This window comes from Neofelis nebulosa, chromosome 1, assembly GCF_028018385.1.
Source record: "Neofelis nebulosa isolate mNeoNeb1 chromosome 1, mNeoNeb1.pri, whole genome shotgun sequence".
Classification (NCBI taxonomy): domain Eukaryota; kingdom Metazoa; phylum Chordata; class Mammalia; order Carnivora; family Felidae; genus Neofelis; species Neofelis nebulosa.
Genome location: NC_080782.1, coordinates 44,493,376 through 44,506,420, shown reverse-complemented (window position 1 = coordinate 44,506,420; position 13,045 = coordinate 44,493,376). Strand labels below are relative to the sequence as shown.

At 46.0% G+C, this 13,045-nt stretch overlaps 1 long non-coding RNA gene across 1 annotated transcript; it reads left to right on the top strand.

Annotated features, from left to right (window-relative positions):
• Window positions 1-10,989: 10,989 nt before the first annotated feature.
• Window positions 10,990-12,800, top strand: LOC131506786 (uncharacterized). Its single transcript, XR_009259139.1, has 2 exons — window positions 10,990-11,500; window positions 11,677-12,800. It is a non-coding gene; the product is annotated as an uncharacterized LOC131506786 (long non-coding RNA).
• The last annotated feature ends 245 nt before the right edge of the window (window positions 12,801-13,045 follow it).

Below are 13,045 nucleotides of genomic sequence, written 5' to 3'. Positions count from 1 at the left end.
TGGCTGCCTAGGACGAGTGGCCCTTGGAGGAGTTCTTCCCCACCCAGTTTCCAGCTAAGGCCCTCAGGTTCGATCTCTGAGGCTCCAGAGGAGCTGGGGAAGCTGCCACGCCTACCAGCAGCCCAGCTGGCCGTCCATGGAGCAAGTAAAATCACACAGCAGAGTGTGGGCCTCTGCAGGGGTGGGAGCGGGGAGCCGATGTGTCTGCATACTATTGGGGTGCTTCTTCCAGAGCCTGACCCTGCAGCCCTTGCTGCACCCGGGCCACTCCTGTGTCCCCTAGGTGTCCCCTAAGTGTCTCCCTTGCGTCTGTGCTGCCCCACCCTCCCCACCCCCATCCTGTCTCCATGTACAAATTCCTTTCCCTCCCTTACATACCACAGCCTCCATGAAACCTCTCCACAACTGGAAGTAATTTATTTCTTCTCTTGGCCCTCACGGCATTTATCCCACCAGCTTCAGTGTTTTGACAAAGCTTTTTGTCCACGTGTCCTTCCTGCCCTCAAGGATCAGGCCAAGCACAGAAAAGGCACTGGGGATATTTGATGGCTGTGTAATAGGTACCCTTGGGGGGATGTTTACTGAGTGCCATGCCTTTACATTAATGTCACTCCATCCTCTGATCCACATGAGAAAGCAGACTGGGACACAGTAGGTGCACAGTTGACATTGAGTTCATCCTTCAGAGGAGAAGGTTGCCTAGTCTGGTCCTTTTCCGCAGGCTTGCATTTTTGTCAAGGTCCCAGGTTGTGAGTACGGCAGTCTAGAGTGACCCCTGGGGGTTCCCAGGAACTGTCATTGTCATGGTTTCTGGGACCATGGGGTAAAGCTCTCAGCCACTTTGCCTCCGTCAACCTGCCCATCCTGTGGCCAAAGCCTTGGTTTGTCCAGTGCAGACAGAGCCCACGGTTGCAGAGAAGCCGTTTGTGGCTGCGGTGCTGGAGGCAGAGCCTGGGGGCTGGACCCGAGCGAGGCTGTAACCCCCATGGTGGTGTGGGCCACAGAGGGAGCCCCTCCACATGCTGAGTGAGCTCAAGCAAGTCCCCTGTCTCTGCCTCCTGTTAAATACAAGATTTTTGCTTTCGAATGTGTTTTATTTTTTTTAAAATTTTTTTTTTTTTTCAACGTTTTTTATTTATTTTTGGGACAGAGAGAGACATAGCATGAACGGGGGAGGGGCAGAGAGAGAGGGAGACACAGAACCGGAAACAGGCTCCAGGCTCCGAGCCATCAGCCCAGAGCCTGACGCGGGGCTCGAACTCACGGACCGCGAGATCGTGACCTGGCTGAAGTCGGACGCTTAACCGACTGCGCCACCCAGGCGCCCCTCGAATGTGTTTTAAAAGAACAGCGTTGTCGAGGTATAATTCCATTCAATAAATTGCATACATTCTAAGTGTATAATTTTTTAAACTATTAATTCATTCACTCATTTATTTATTTATAGAGTTGGGGAGGGGCAGAGAGAGGGAGAGAGAGAATCCCCAAGCAAGCTCCCTGCCATCAGGGCAGAGTCCAGTGCGGGGCTCAATCTCATGAACCGTGAGATCGTGACCTGGGTTAAAATCAAGATTTGGATGCTCTCTCTCTTTTTTTTTTTTTCATTTCGTTTCATTTCATCACGGAAAGTATACTCTTTAATCCCCATTCCCCTATTTCACCTCTTTTTTTTTTTTCTTTTCTTTTCTTCTTTTTAATTCTCAAGTTGGATGCTTACCTCACTGAGCCACCCAGGTGCCCCTTGCATGTCTGATTTTTTCACACACTCATGAAACCATCACCACAACCACGATAGTGACTATGTCACCTTAGAAAGTTTCCTCAGGTGCCTTGGCCATCCCCCCCACCCCTCTCTCCACCCCAAGCAACTACCATTCTGCTTTCTGTCACAATTACTGTAGTTTAAATGTTCTAGACTTTTATATAAATGCAATCATATAGTACATACTCATTTTTGTCTGGCTTCTTCCACTCCACATGATTTTTTTGAAATTCATCTATGTTATTATGGGTATCAGTAGCTTGTTTTTCTTTATCACCAAGTAGTAAGCATTCCATTGTAGGGCTGTACCACAAGCCACGAATGGTTATTCGTTCACCTGTTGATAGACATTTGAGTTGTTTCCAGTTTTTTAAACGGCTCTCTGGTGCTGGTAAGGTTCCCCAAGGGCTCTGTGTGCACAAGAGAGAGCCTCAGTGGGCAGGTCTCTTCCAACCGAAAACCCCCAGACCCAAACCGAGGGAGCTCAAGTCATAGTTTTATCAACTTGGCTTCCTCCTACATCCTCTGGACTTCAGCAAATCTAGATTCAAATTCTCCCTCCACCACCTAAAAACCGTATAACATTGGGAAAGCTACTGATTCTTTTGTGTAACTCAGTTTCCTCATCTGTAGAATGGAAACCATAACAGTACCTACCCCATGTGGCTATTGTGAGCCTTAAGCAAGATGATCCCATGCCAAACGCTTGATGACGGCATTGCACAAATGCAGCTTTTTGTTTGAATGAAAAGTTTCACCGTTATGCTATTGGAAGTTGGAAAACTGAAATTTGAAAAGTGTCAGAGATTTGACCATGTCAGATGACGCAAAGTAAAAACGAAATCTCAGCATGCTGTGAGCGGTTGGTTGAGTCAAGGTCCTCTCTTGTGTTCTCCTTTAATCAGTGCCAGTCTCTTAAAAACCTCAAGTCTGCAATTTCTGGGGAGTGTCTGTAGAGATGATTTTAGATTTCCATGTCCTTAGGGGCTGTGGCTACTTGGTTTAAGTGGCCGAGTTTCTTAATCTGCTACCTAAGATGGGAGGGTCTGCAAATCTCCTGATTGCCTTGAAATAAGATATCAAAGTCTCTGGAAATAAGGATCTAGCTCTCATTGGTCTGCTTATCTTGGGTTCCTGGCATCCTGATCCTTTTTGAATGATGGTCCCCAGACTTGAAAAAGAACATAGGCTTTATAGACAAACGGGTTCAGTCCCAGCCTGGCTGTTTACCAGCTCTGGGAACTTGGGCAAGCTGCTTAACTGTCCAGGATTTCGGTTTTCTCATCTGTAAAATAGAAATAATTAATAACAATACCTTTTTCTTTTTTAAAAAATATTTTTATTTATTTTTGTGAGAGAGAGAGAGAGAGGGAGAGAGAGAGAGAGAAAGAGCACAAACGGGGGAGGGGCAGAGAGAGAGGGAGACACAGAATCCGAAGCAGGTTCCAGGCTCTGAGCTGTCATCACAGACCTTGACGCGGGGCTTGAACCCATGAACCGTGAGATCAGGACCTGAGCCAAAGACAGATCCTCAACCGACTGAGCCGCACAGGCACCCCAGCAATACTTTTTTTCTTAAAGTGAGGTAATGCACACACACAAAGGTGCTCAGCTTGGCTATGGTTATCCTTGCAGGATCTTAGGGAAGGAGAAGACCTGGTTGGTCATCCAACCAAAAGTCCACATCCCCTCCCTCTGATGGGTGGTCCCAGGCCTTAGCGTGTACACCAGCCCTAAGAGGGAGCACCACCAGCAGCTTGCTCTGCCCTGGACAGCCCTGTGAGGGAAGATTCTGGTGTTGAACCCACCCTTACATCCCTGGCACTTCTCATGACTGGAGCTTGGTTAGTCCTGCCATGTGGGGCATCAGTCTATCCGTTCCCTGTGGTGGCTCCTCAGAGACAGAACATGCTTTTCCTTTCTGATCCCTCCCACTCCTCGCTGGCCTACTTCACGATCAGTATCCCGAATTCCCTCCTCCACCTTTCCTCAGGGACAGAGCTGGAGTTACCAGACCACCTGATCACTAGCCTCTTCATCGATGCCTTCCTGAGAGTGGAGGCTAAGAGAACATGAACCCTGGACCCTACCGATCCTATGCCAGCCCATGTGGTTCCCGGCTCAGCATGGAAAGAGCTGGAATGAGTTGGGAGAGCATGAGTTCCTCGAATAGAGGAAATCTGGACAAGCTACTCGATCTCCCTTCATCTAGGAGATGTGGCCCAGATGGCACCCACTTCATAGGTAATGTGCACAAAATGCCCAGGGCATAGTAGACCCTCAGCCGCCACATCCCCAAATTCACATTTTTGAGGACGTGTCCCTGAGTCCTACCACTCTGTAAAAGGGCTGGGCCTGCCTGGTCTGGTCACACCCAACAGCAGACCTGGCCCCAACTCTGCTGGATCACTGCCCCTCCCAGGGTCTAATTTGGAAATAGCCTTAACCCAGGCAGTCGTTTGTGGGTATCTAACTCCTTTTTTGCTCTAAACAGGAACTGTGGTTCCCTTTATGCTCCTGGTAATTAGAGAGGCCAGAAAAGCCATTGAGGTGGTAAGAAGGGCTAGAGGGAGAGGTGAAGCCTTCCGGTCAACAGCTGGCTATTAGTAAAGCTTTAGGAGGGTCAAAAGTTATAGGAAGATTCTCAGCTGTGCAGGGGTTGGCACCCCAACCTCCAAGCTGTTCACAGGTCAACTGTCTATATAAGGAAACATAAATGGTTTCCCTATCGGTAAATTAGAGATCACACTTGTATCACAGAGTGGTTCTGACGATGAAGGAAGATAATCCATGTACATCATTTACTACAGTGGCTGGTTGTAGAAACCATTCAACAAGCATTAGCCATTTTATTAGTAGTGGTGTTTTGTAACCTGCTTTCACTAAATAGTTCCTGGCCACACCTTCATCTCCAATGTCTGTTATCTGGGGCTGCTTCTGCACTGTATTGGCCAAGTTGAAGAGTTGCAACAGAGACCATATGACCCACAAGGCCTAGAATGTTCACTGTCTTGCCCTTTCCAGAAAAATGTGTTGATTCATGATCTAGATCAGTGATCTCAAGCTGTGTTCTATGGAAATCTAAGGTTCCATGCAGATACTTCAGGAAAACAAAGAGTGGTAGATGGTGGGCATCTTTCTACAGAGACTAATCCTCTTATCTGTTAAAATTAATGAGTTGTTTTATCAAAGATGTAAGGAAGGAATTATACCAATTCTCTACAATCTCTCTTAGAGGATGAAAACAGAAGGAATACTTCTAGTTCATACTATAAGGCCAGCAATACCCTAACACCAAAACCAGACAGACATTACAAGGAGAGAAAACTATGGGCCAACATCTCTTATGAACACGGAATCAAAAATCCTTGACAAAATACTAGCAAATCAAAGCCAATGATGTCTAAAAGGAATTATACACCACAACCAAGTGGGACTTATTCTAGGTATGCAAGGCTGGTTCAATATTTGAAAATCAATTAATGTAATCTATTATATCAATAGGCTAAAAAAGAAAAATCACATGATCATATCAGTAGATGCAGAAAAAGCATTTGACAAAACCCAAAACCCATTCATGATAAAAAAAAAAAAAAAGAACTGTCAGTAAACTAGAATAGAGGGGAATAGCTCACCTGATGAATAATATCTACAAAAAAACCTACAGCAAATCAATAGTGAGAAACTTGGAGCTTTCCCACTAAGATCAGGTGTGAGATAAGGATGTCCCCTCTCACCACTGCTTTCCAACGTTGTACAGAAAGTTCTTGATAATACTATAAGATAAGAAAAGGAAATGAAAGGTACACAGGGGCACCTGGGTGACTCAGTCGGTTAAGTGTCTGACTCTTGATTTCAGCTCAGGGTCATGATCTCGTGGTTTGTGAGTTCAAGCCCCATATGGGGCTCCAAGCTGATGGTGGGGAGCCTGCTTGGGATTCTCTGTTTCCCTCCCTCTCTGCCCTCCTCCGCTTGTTCTCGCTCTCAAAATAACTAATAATAATAATAAATTTTTTTAAAAAAAGAAAATCCAAGAGAGTTGGGGTTCAGAGAACTTCCAGGTTGGTGAACACATCCAGGTATCAGGAAGGTGGTGCACCCCAGCTCCACAAGGACAGAAGCTCCTGCACCCAGGACTCTCCCTGTCCTCACCGTATGTATCTCTACATCTGGCTCTTCAAGTGCATCCTTTATCATTTCCTTTAATAAACTGGTAAATGTGTTTTCCTGAGTTCGATGAGCTATTGTCATAAATAATCACACCTAGAGAGGAGGGAGAAATGAGAACCTCCAATTTGTAGCCAAGTCAGGTGAAAGTTGTGGGTAAGCCTGGGAGTCTACCACAGATCTATTACTTGGGACTGGCATTTGAGTAGGGGGAGTCTTGTTGGACTGAGACCTTGGCCTATGGGATCTGACGCTGTCTCCAGAGAGTGTCAGAATTGAGTTACATTTTAGGACACTCAGCTGGTGTCACAGAATTGCTTGTTGTGGGGAAAAACAAGAACCCACACACAAAACCCACACATCTGATGACCGCAAGTGTCCAGAGTGTTCTGTGTGAAAGTAGAGGAGAAAGACACAAGAAGGGAGCTGTGGGGTTGTCCAGTACAGCCATCTATGGCAAAATGTTAAGATTTGTCAAAGCTAGCAGGTAGATACAAAGATATCAACCTTATTATTCTGTATACTTTCTTTGTACGCTTGCCATATTTCACAAATTAGAAGAAAAAGGACTTGACGTCCACCGTGGAAAATATTGCCAACAGTTCAAGAGGCTGTGCAATGAAAAATAAATACCTGTTCATTTCATATCTGTGATCCTCCTCAGAGACGCTCGTGGGCTGTGGTCAATTTCATATGCATCTTTCAGGAGCAGTCTGCAAACGCAAGCTGTAATATCCGCAAGAGCTGCTCCCCTTGGAAGCATACATACACACATACATCCTTACACACCTAGATGTCTGATCTTACCCATGTGGGAAGCAGACCTGCACACTGAAGCCTTCCATTTGGAAAGTCTACCTTGTGATCCTTGATTTTGGACACTCACTAGAAACCACTCTGTTTTCTCTGTCAGTGGACCTGAACCCATCTTGCATGTCTTTTCCAATTGGTGACTCATGTGGGCCTTTCTTATTAACTAGGGTCAGCTTTCTCTGGAGAATGACTGCTTAGCTCTTTGAAGCGTCCTTCTCAGGCTCCCTAGAATGCAATTTCCAGGTGCCAAACAACCCAAATTTTAAGTCAGACCATCCCAAACACATCCTTAAAATTTGGTGAAAATCTGTCCGGCCATTTTCTTAGGATATGGTACGCAAATAGACAAAAAGTCACAAACTTCCCTTTATGACGTGAATAAACCCCCCCCCCCACTGCTCCCCCACTCTGACCTTTAGGGGAAAAGAGAGAGAGAGAGAGAGAGAGAGAGAGAGAAAACTTACAAAATGAGAACACACGTGGCACACTGTCCACACCTTGCCTTTTTTTTCTTACTTATCACTATATTTGAGATGGTTTTGTGTTTCCTATCAGTCCACACAGTTTTGCCTTTGTGATTTATAGTATAAATACTGGTTCAATTTCATTTGTGAATATGCTGGGGACTAAATTCCTAGTAATCTTTTCTTTCTAAAATAAAGTCTTAATTTCTGTTAAGTGTAAGGTGACCAACTCATCCTTTGGCTTGGGGGTTTCTGTTTTATCGCTTAAAAGTCCTATGTCCCGGAAACCCCTCAGTTCTGCACAAAGTGGGATGTTTGGTCACCATGTTTAAGTACCATGTGAACAGTAGACAAATTTGAATAGGAAGTAGTTCATTATAACAACACAAGTAATGATCTTCACTTTTGCCCTAAAATGAAATTATTTTTATAAACCTTTTTAGAAGTTTATTTTTTATTTATTTTGAGAGAGAAGGAGAGAGAAAGTGAACGAGTTGGGGAGGGACAGAGAGACGGAGTGAGAGGACCCCAACAGGCTCTGAGCTGTCAGCCTGGAGCCTGACTCGGGGCTTGAACTCACGAACCGTGAGGTCATGACCTGAGCCGAAATCAAGAGTTGGATGCTTAACCGACTGAGCACCCCCCCACCAGGTGCTTCCTAACAAGAACTTGTTAACCAAATATTGTCCACATAGAATAAGGATTGTCCTAGGACTTTTGCTAGAGTTGGGGGTTGCCTCACGCTTTTAGGTGGCTGTGTAGTATTTCAGGGTATGACTTCACCATAATTTTATTAAGCCTGCTTCCTGCTAACGGGCATTTTGTTTCTTTCTAGCGTTTTGCTGGAATAAACAAGTCTTCCCTGAATGTCCTTACTTATTTGTTCTATAAACTGGTAAACTCCGCATAAGAAACTTGTTTTGAAAATAAGGCTTTCCTGCTAAAAACAAAACTCAAAACGCCACAAGATTAAAGCCTCTTTCATCTCGGGCCTTCTGTGAGTCTCTTTTTCTTCAGGTGACTGACTGGGCTAAGGATGAGTTTAAAACGGGTTGGCAGCCAAGGTCTGGGAAGGAAGCCCAGGCACAGGAGAGGCTTCCTGGGGTGCATGAGGGAGAAAAACAGCCCAGTGCTGTGCTTCCCAGCTTGGAGGGGGTGTTTATCAAGGCCAGTGGGAGAGGAGCTGGCCAGACTTCGAGGGGTCCAGTGTTGGCCAGGAGTAGGGCTGAGAGACTGGAGCCATTCAGCTGTGTTCCAAAAAGAGCAGGGAGAGGAAGGGGAAACTAGCCCAGACACACACTGGGTGGCTGCCGGCTGGCCAGGGCTCTTGGTACAACAAGCCCAGTGCCAGGCTGTGGGGCCCAGCCAGCTGTCCCCCGGGACCCCACCCCAGACTGGGCAGGGTTAGGTCAGTTCTGCAATTGCTTCTTGGGGCTATCAGGAATGGAGTTTGATGGAGTATGGGATAATTCAGTACTTTTCCAGAGAGATGGGCTACTTGGGCCAGAAAGGTGATTTTTCTACCCATGTGGTATGTGTGACACGTGTGTATTAATGGATCCTTTATCCTGCAAAGGGGCTGTGGCATCACTCGCCAAACTGTTCTATGCAGAATGCTGTTGGTAAAACACCAGATCCAAAAGTCAAAAAAGCTCGGGAAATGCCAAGTCCGTCAAAATCAAGCAGAATTCTTTACTGTGGGAATTCTCAGAGCCTTCAGTGTGCTAACAGTGTACTTCTTCCTGACTCTTCAAAGAGGAGATGAAGTAAACATTGTTTCCCAGATGTTAAGTCCTTGGAACATCCTCTGTCCCCTCAGGGAACACATAATAACATCTTTGCTAAATGCTGTCTGCTAATTCTAATCCATAGGAAAAGGCAGAAGCCCACAGGCCCACCTGTAAACCATCCAAGAATGTAGGACGGAGAGGCCTCTGGAATCTGGCTGATCAGAGCTAGAAGATGCTGCCATATCCTACCCAAAAGTGTGCTGGGCATCTTTCACAATATAAAATGATTGACTTTCAGGAGCACGAGGGGTTCCCCCAGACTTGAGGTAGGGGCAGCCCCATGCTGATTGGAACAGTTGAGGGAGTACAGCAGAAGAGCTTGGGTTTGCTCCAGCCTTCATCTCTGCATCTCACTTCTTCTGGTCCCAGAGATTCAGCAACGTACTTCACCACAGTGATCTCTGGGGCTCCTGTGTGTCAGGCTCAGCGCACACAGCACCATGGGAGAGACGCCCCGCTTCATCCAATTGTCATCTCCACTGTGTGGCCTCTGTGTCTGTGACCCCCACCTTTGTTGGTGCATTTTTTTTTTAAGGTTAAAATGCAAAGCCATCTGGGAGGAACCATTGCCAGGGTCCTTAACAGCTTCTCTGCCCTGAGATTTATGTGGAAAGAGCCAAGTTTGGTGTTGGAGGACAGAATGTCTTGTAGTGGAGGCTGTGTATGCAAATCTTTCCCATTCTTGAGTCACTCGGTTAGGCTGGTACCTTGTATCTATGGTCCCTTCTCCTGGAAAGAACTGGAAAATGAAATGCTAAAGAGTGAGAGAGAACTTGAGTCTTAGTTCACTCTGCCACTGATTTGCTAATTGACATTAGAAAGTTCTTTCCTTTCCCTGAGACTTTTTCTTCCTTTGTAAAATGAAGAGGTTTAGACTATTTTAATTAATTTCTAACTTTCTGATCAGAGGAAGACTTCTGTCCAACAAAGTCCTAAGAGCCATCCCATCTAAAACAGGTAAAAGTGGTCTGTAACCAAAGTGTTTTTAAGGTAATATGGCATCATAATATTATGGAAGTGTTTCCTGTAAAAGTTAGGGTAGAGGTGCTTTTAGGAGCAAGGAGATAGTTGTGATTGGTCAAGGCACCCAAAGGGCTTTCTGGGTGACTGCAAATTTCCTGATCTGAGTGGGAGTTACAAGTGGTGTTTTCCTCAGAATCTCTCAGCAAACTATAAAAATATTACTAATACGTTATAAAGCCAATCACTGGGGAACACAACTGTGTCAATTAGATTTAGCTGCAAAAGGCAAAAACTTCATAGTAAAAGTGGCTTAACAAGATAGAAGTTTACGTTTCCTTCACGTAAATGAAGTCTAGGGGTGAGCAGTCCAAGGCACTCGATGGAAACAGCTAAGAGCTCAATGAGCATCAAAGACCCAAGGCTCCTTCTCTCTTTTGTCCACCATCTTCAACACAAAACTTCCAATCCAGAGGTCAAGATGGCTGACTGAGCTCCACTGTCTTGTCCACAATAGATCCATCCAGCAAGAAGAGGGATGAAAACAGCATGCCCTCTCACTTCAACCCCTGGAAGGAGCACAACTTTTCCTTACATCCCTTTGACCAAAACTTAATTACGAGGCCTAGCAGCAAGGGAGGCTGGGAAATGTAGTCTTTAATCTGGGTGACTTCAGCTCAGGTCATGATCTTACAGTTCGTGAGTTTTAGCACCGCATTGGGCTCTCTGCTGTCAACACAGAGCCCACTTTGGATCCTCTGTCCCCCTTTCTCTCTGTCCCTCCCCCACTCTCTCTCTCAAAAATAAATAAACATTAAAAAAAAATCTGGGTTGTCATGGACCCACCCAACTGTTGTTTCCACAATAAATGTAAAAAAAAAAAATGAGTAGATTTAGGGGACAACCAGCAGAAGATGCCACAACATATTAATGGATTTTAGTTTCTGATGTGTTGAAATTAGTGGGTGACTAATGTGGGTGTCTTTGCTGCTTTTCAGTCACTGTTTTAAATATAGCTTGAGACGTACAAAATGAGGTGAATATTCATAATTTGTGGCACGGCCGGAGCACTCACAGAACACAGCTTAAAACCCCCTGAACTAGAAACTCCCCAAGAGTTTTTCCAGCTTTGACATTCTAGAATTCTATGAAAGCCCTGCCCCCTTCCATGAGCTAACAGACGGCTTTCTCTCTGGGGACTGGCAGGGGACTTCTTGTTACCTTTAGGACTGAGAATTGTGCCCATTGTTTCTTTGGAGGCAGCCAACCTGGCCAAATATCTTGAAAAGCTCTCTGTCACAGCAGCCTTCCCCATCTCAGCCTGGGAGTTCCCCAGAGGTGGTGTGGTTTACTGAGGCATTGAAAACTCAGCATTTCAAAGCAGGGGCTGTCTGTGTCCTGGCTGGGAGTGGCTCAGACTTGCCCTCACGATTTTTGGAGAACTTTATAACAGAAGGAACCACCTTTGGTTCAACTCTTCCATTTTTCAGAGGAGGACGCAGGGATCCAAAGAGGTTGAGACTTTGAAGTCCCTAAGCAACCAGGTACTGACTTGTCCTAAAGCTTTTCCATCACCACTCATTACAATAGCGTGAATTTAATGTACACGTCCTGTGTGCCGGGCCAAGCGCATCACATGCAAAAATCTCATTTAATCTTCACAAAAACCCTGAGAGATAGGTACAATTTATTTTTTTTTTCTTTTTTGGTCATTTTACAGATCAGGAAAGTGCAACCTCGATTTGCCCAAGGCCTCGCCGTTACCAGGTGTGGATCAGAACTGGAACCTACACGGTGCGACAGCGGAGCCCGCACTTTGACCTCTGTGCTCAGAATGGCTGCCTTCCATGGATGCTCCAGGTGTGAGGAGGACCAACTTCACTCCTAGTAAACTGCGAGGGCACATCGTTGCCTGGATGAAGCCGCTTGGACATTGCATCCGTTCAGACCACTCCTTGCCCCAGATGTAGCTCTGTCATCAGCAGCCTGGTGTCGAATTCAAGGTGTCTTGGCACCAGGAATAATGTGCCCGGAGGCGTGGGTACCTAACTTTCCACCAGGGCAAGAGCCCGTCCCCCAGATTTACCATGAGCACCTGTCCTATCTGTCCTACCCTGTCTGGGTGAGGCAATCCTCCAACACCACAAAGAGGACCAAGTACCCCTGCAAATGTACTGACCCTGGGTGTGGGGACCTCCCCCATCTCTGGGCCATCTCTGGACCTTGCCTGAGTAGCCTGTAGCGGGTCTTCTTTGTGACAGCTTTCTGTGTTGGATACGGGGCCTTTCTGCCTGTTATCACTCACTTTTCCCCTGAGCAAAGACGCTGAGGAATTGTAGGGACAATAGGAAGCTCTCAGTAGAGAAGCACCATAGGGAATTGCTGTGGAGACCTGAGCTGTTTAGCTCACCCCAGCTTTTCAGGTTTCTCCTTGTCCTCCGGCGCAGGAAGCTTCTAATCTGTTCCAGAGTCCAAGGAAGGATGGGATGAGGTCACAGGCTTGAGATACTTTATCTTAGAGAAGGTTCTAGAAAGGCCCAGGGGCTGAAGGTACTGTTTTTGTCCTTACTCTGACCACATTTCTGAGAGGAATGTTGGTGGGGGTTGGGCATGCTCGGCAGCCTGTTCAGAGGACAGCGGGGTTCAGACAGTGAAAGGCCTTCCACAGAGCTGACCTGCCTCTGTCAAGAGCATAACCCTGGAAAATCCCAGAGCTTCACATGGCCCAGTCTGTGCAGACTCACAATGGAAGAAAACAAAGTCCCCCCCATCACCGGTCATTTAGAAGCTCCATAATCTTTACCTCCATATCTCTAACAGCATTAAAAGGGATCTAATTAATAATCCACACAAAACTCCATTTCTGTTTCCTCAAATTCCCTCATCTCCTTAATGAGGTTTTTGGAGTGGTGGGGGGGAGGGTGGGTTGGGATTCAGAGCTGACGGCCAAGAAAGAATTCTTTTAAAAAAAAATTTATTTTTAACGTTGATTTATTTTTGTGTGTGAGAGAGAGAGAGAGTGTAAGAGGGGGAGGAACAGAGAGAGAGAGGGAGACACAATCTGAAGCAGGCTCCAGGCTCTGAGCTGT